Below are 6,000 nucleotides of genomic sequence, written 5' to 3' on the forward strand. Positions count from 1 at the left end.
CGTCGCCATGTGGCCAGGCGTGGTGGGCCCTACGCCCTTTGTGCTCTGCCTTGGGGCCCTTCCCTCGCCGCCATCGACCACGTGTCTGGTCGTCTGGGCGTGCCTCGGCGTCCTTCCCGCCTTTCCTTCGGGGCTCCCTGTCACCGGCCCGCCGGGTTCCCTGGGTGTCCCAGGGCCAGGTTTCGCCTTGTCCGAGGACATGTGTCGCCGTCGGCGACGGATTGAGGCCAGGTTCGGTCCTACGCCCGGGGCGCATGTTCTCGGCGGCGGCGACACGTGGCCAGGCGTGGGCGGCCCTATGGCGGGCCCCGCCTTGGGGCCCATGCATGCCTTGCCGGGTCGTCACGTGCCTGGCCGGCAGGGCGTGCTTCTGCGTCTTTCCTGTTTTTCCCTCGGGTGTTCCCTGTTGCCGGTCTGCCGGCTTCCCTGGGATGTCCCCAGGGGTCGGGTCTCCCTGAGCGGACAAGCGTCGCCCCTGGCGACGACTCGTGGCCAGGTCCGGCCCTCCGCCCGGGCCTGCTACGGGGCACACGCCTGGTCGTGCTGCCACGTGGCACGGCGTTCCGTGGCGCGCACGGTTGGGCTGTGTCCCGCCCTTCCTGTTCCCTTTTGGGTGCTAATCCACGTGGCTTTGCGCCACGGCTTCCCACGTCGGGGCTCGGGCTGCCTTGCGCCCGTACGGCCGCGCCTGTGTGCGGCCCCCCCCCCTCCCCTTTTCGTCTAGGCCCTGAGCATGCCGTGTGGCAGCGCGTGGTTGGTAGGCCACGGGGTCCTTGCCGTGTGTGGTGTGCTCTCTGCTAGGCACGTCGCCCTCGGACGTCTCGCCCGGCCGTGTTGCCCGGGGTGTTAGCCCCAGGCCCTTCGGTGTCCCGGAGTCCCCAGGTACGTCTTCCCCAGAGTGGCGCCGATCAAGATGTCCCCAGACGTCCGTCGGCCGGTGTAAGTCCGGCATGTAGTCCCCAGACGTACGTCTGGCCGGTGTTGCCCGGTGTGTTGTTTCAAGCTTTCCGCCGTCCAGGCCCTCAGGCATGTGCCCTGCTTGCCTGGGGGGTAGCCAGGACCGTTACTCCATGTCCTCCGTCTGGCCGGTGTTGCCGGCAGGTTGGTTCCCAGGTGCTCCCGCCTGGCCGGTGTAGCCTGGTGTGTTTGTCTTAAGCGCCCTGCACGTCCGTTGTAGCAGGGATTCCTCCTACGTCGTAAGTTCAGCGTTCGTCCGCCTGGGTCGTCTATTGTTCTTCTTCGTCGGAGGGAGACGCCGGCGTTGGAGCACGGACCCGAGATCAGCTCGACGACGCCGGCAGGTTTACGTCTAACGGTATGCACCACAGGCCCTGGGTTCGGCGTTGCCGCTGGCAATCCAGGATGACTTCGTTATGTCCGTTAAGTCCTCGGCGTCCAGTTCCAGGGGCCGTGCCCTGGACAGGGGGGTGGCCCCCATGTTGCCTGGGGCACGGTATCCTCCAGCAGATGGCGGCGTCGAAGCGTCGTCGGGACCGTCGTATATTTAATGATTCCCATTCTTTGCCTTCCTAAGACACTGTAAATTAAGACTTTCTCACACTTTATATGGAAGGTTTCTTATTTTGTACTAGCAGACATCTCGCGACATGCCTTGCCCTTATTCATATTTATGTTCTACATTTCAGCACTGACATGCCTCTGCTTTCAGATCACCTCGGATTCATTTTGTCACCAGCCTAACTTATTTTACTCAGGCATTCGTAGCCTTGTGCATGTCGCACGTTCAAATCCTCGCGTTCGCTGTGTTACAGTATGCTTGTTCACTTTTCCTTGTCTTACGTCATTAAGTAAAGTCAGCCAGGATGTCCTATTTGCAGAGTTATAAGTAATTTATTAAGTAAAGTCAGCCAGGAGGTGCTATTTGCAGTATTTGCGGGCCCTTAATTTGCTTTACGTTCCCTGGCCCTGCATTTTGCCTAGTTTCCTCAGTAGTTACAGTACTTTCGCTTGGCTCTTGCAGCTTATTCACGTCGCTTATTTGGTTATATTTATGTTATGCATCTCCTCCGTTCTCTTAATGTAAAATGGCTATATATCCACGCCGATTGTATACCCTTATTTTGTACTTGCAGATACCACGTGCCATGCCTTGCCCTATTCATAATTATGTTCTACATCTCAGCGCTAACATGCCTCCTGTTTCAGGTTACCTCGGACTCTCTTTCCCAAACAGCCTCCTTAATTTACTCCGACAGTTGATGCGTTGCTCATGTCGCATGTTTAATTTTGCGTTGCTGTGTTCAGTATGCTTGCCCACTTTTACCCTGCCTTACGTCATTAAGTAAAGACAGCCAGGATGTGCTATTTGCAGAGTTACCAAGTAAATTATTAAGTAAAGTCAGCCAGGCAGTGCTAGTTGCAGAGTTACTAAGTAAATTATTAAGTAAAGTCAGCCAGGATGTGCTATTTGCAGAGTTCCTAAGAATTATTAAGTAAAGTCAGACAGGATGTGCTATTTGCAGTATTCGCGGGCCCTTATTTTAGCTTCACGTCTCCTGGCCCTGCATTTTTGCCTAGTTTCATCGGTAGTTACAGTAGTTTATGCTTAGCTATTGCAGTTTAGTTTCCTCAGTGGTTACAGTATTTACGCTTGGCTCTTGCAGTTTATTCACGTTACTTATTTGGTTATATTTATGTTATGCTTCACCTCCGTTCTCTTAATGTAAAAATGGTTATATATGCACGCCGATTGTATACCCTTATTTTGTACCTGCAGATATCACGTGCCATGCCTTGCCCCTATTCAGGTGACCTGGACAGGGGGGTGGCCCCCACGTTGCCTGGGGCACGGTACACTCCAGCAGATGGCGGCGTCGAAGCGTCGTCGGGAACGTCGTATATTTAATGATATCCCGTTCTTTGCCTTCCTAAGACAATGTAAATTAAGATTTTCACACACTTTATATGGAAGGTTTCTTATTTTGTACTTGCAGACATCTCGCGACATGCCTTGCCCTTCCTCTTAATTACGTTCTACATTTCAGCACTAACATGCCTCCTGCTTTCAGATTACCACGGATTCCTTTTCCCAAACAGCCTACCTTAATTTACTCCGACAGTTGATGCTTTGCTCATGTCGCATGTTTAATTTTGCGTTGCTGTGTTCAGTATGTTTGTTCATTTTTCCTTGCCATACGTCATTAAGTAAAGTCAGCCAGGATGTGCTATTTGCAGAGTTACTAATTAAATTATTAAGTAAAGTCAGCCAGGATGTGCTATTTGCAGAGTTACTAAGTAATTATTAAGTAGAGTCAGCCAGGATGTGCTATTTGCAGAGTTCCTAAGTAAATTAAGTAAAGTCAGCCAGGATGTGCTATTTGCAGAGTTACTAAGTAAATTATTAAGTAAAGTCAGCCAGGATGTGCTATTTGCAGAGTTACTAAGTAAATTATTAAGTAAAGTCAGCCAGGATGTGCTATTTGCAGAGTTACTAAGTAAATTATTAAGTAAAGTCAGCCAGGATGTGCTATTTGCAGAGTTACTAAGTAAATTATTAAGTAAAGTCAGCCAAGATGTGCTATTTGCAGAGTTACTAATTACTAATTACTAGTCTTTTGCTGGGTTACCTTTATGCTTCTCCCCTTCCTGTCTAGGTATGTTTAGGTATGGCTAGCGGTGCGCGAGCCGCGGCTTATCGGTTGCCCCCCCCCCCTGGTTCCCTGTATACTCGGTCTCGCCCGCTTACTTCCGCATTCTTCCATCCCATTCTACGTTATCGCCTCTCGCTTTTGGGCCTATGTCCTTTCTCAGACCGGGTTGTGTGCCGTCCAGCGCGCCTCGGCGACGTTATCTTCTCTTCGGCTCTCTGTCATTTCCGCCCCCCCTCCCCCCCAGGAGTGCGGGCTCGCCTGTGGGAAACGTCCCCTTGGTTCCTCCTACGTCTGCGTATCTGTTAAATTTGTTATTGTTGGACTCGCAATTTGATTTGTATTTATTACGGCAAATTTTTCTCCCGCAATTTACTCTTTGTTTAAGTTTCACGTTCAATTTGTTATATTAAGGGACTATCAATTAGGATTTGTATTAATCTATTGCTTTGCCTCTGTGCCTTTAAGTTATTTTCAGCTAGGGTACGCTAGTTGCAGTGCATTCGGGTGGGGCCCCCCCCCCACATTTTTTTTTTCCTCCGGTTATTTCGTCCTATTACACTCGTTTCCCTCATTATATATTCTGAATATTATGCATTATATTTGACCACCCATTCTTCTACAAGTACAAAATAAGAAACCTTCCATATAAAGTGTGTGAAAATCTTAATTTACATTGTCTTAGGAAGGCAAAGAACGGGATATCATTAAATATACGACGTTCCCGACGACGCTTCGACGCCGCCATCTGCTGGAGTGTACCGTGCCCCAGGCAACGTGGGGGCCACCCCCCTGTCCAGGTCACCTGAATAGGGGCAAGGCATGGCACGTGATATCTGCAGGTACAAAATAAGGGTATACAATCGGCGTGCATATATAACCATTTTTACATTAAGAGAACGGAGGTGAAGCATAACATAAATATAACCAAATAAGTAACGTGAATAAACTGCAAGAGCCAAGCGTAAATACTGTAACCACTGAGGAAACTAAACTGCAAAGCTAAGCATAAACTACTGTAACTACCGATGAAACTAGGCAAAAATGCAGGGCCAGGAGACGTGAAGCTAAAATAAGGGCCCGCGAATACTGCAAATAGCACATCCTGTCTGACTTTACTTAATAATTCTTAGGAACTCTGCAAATAGCACATCCTGGCTGACTTTACTTAATAATTTACTTAGTAACTCTGCAACTAGCACTGCCTGTCTGACTTTACTTAATAAATTACTTGGTAACTCTGCAAATAGCACATCCTGGCTGTCTTTACTTAATGACGTAAGGCAGGGTAAAAGTGGGCAAGCATACTGAACACAGCAACGCAAAATTAAACATGCGACATGAGCAACGCATCAACTGTCGGAGTAAATTAAGGAGGCTGTTTGGGAAAGAGAGTCCGAGGTAACCTGAAACAGGAGGCATGTTAGCGCTGAGATGTAGAACATAATTATGAATAGGGCAAGGCATGGCACGTGGTATCTGCAAGTACAAAATAAGGGTATACAATCGGCGTGGATATATAGCCATTTTACATTAAGAGAACGGAGGAGATGCATAACATAAATATAACCAAATAAGCGACGTGAATAAGCTGCAAGAGCCAAGCGAAAGTACTGTAACTACTGAGGAAACTAGGCAAAATGCAGGGCCAGGGAACGTAAAGCAAATTAAGGGCCCGCAAATACTGCAAATAGCACCTCCTGGCTGACTTTACTTAATAAATTACTTATAACTCTGCAAATAGGACATCCTGGCTGACTTTACTTAATGACGTAAGACAAGGAAAAGTGAACAAGCATACTGTAACACAGCGAACGCGAAGATTTGAACGTGCGACATGCACAAGGCTACGAATGCCTGAGTAAAAAGTTAGGCTGGTGGCAAAGTGAATCCGAGGTGATCTGAAAGCAGAGGCATGTCAGTGCTGAAATGTAGAACATAAATATGAATAAGGGCAAGGCATGTCGCGAGATGTCTGCTAGTACAAAATAAGAGACCTTCCATATTTTCTCCCACCAAGTGTGAGAAAGTCTTAATTTACAGTGTCTTAGGAAGGCAAAGAATGGGAATCATTAAATATACGACGTTCCCGACGACGCTTCGACGCCGCCATCTGCTGGAGGATACCGTGCCCCAGGCAACATGGGGGCCACCCCCCCTGTCCAGGGCACTGTGGTGTTTGTGTGTTACTGAGGAAGTCTTGGTTGTAGGGTTGATGTAAAGTCATGACTTGGTTACTGACTTTAATACTTAATATGATTACATGACTAGTAGCTACCAAGCTTGGCGGGCGTCCTGTACGCTCTCTTACCTTCTGTCTCTCTCTGGCGTCCCAGCCGCCGCACATAGAAAACGGATGGTACCATTTTCTGTGAACATGACATCCCTCCTT

The sequence above is a fragment of the Procambarus clarkii genome, chromosome 63 (genome assembly GCF_040958095.1).
Source record: "Procambarus clarkii isolate CNS0578487 chromosome 63, FALCON_Pclarkii_2.0, whole genome shotgun sequence".
Classification (NCBI taxonomy): domain Eukaryota; kingdom Metazoa; phylum Arthropoda; class Malacostraca; order Decapoda; family Cambaridae; genus Procambarus; species Procambarus clarkii.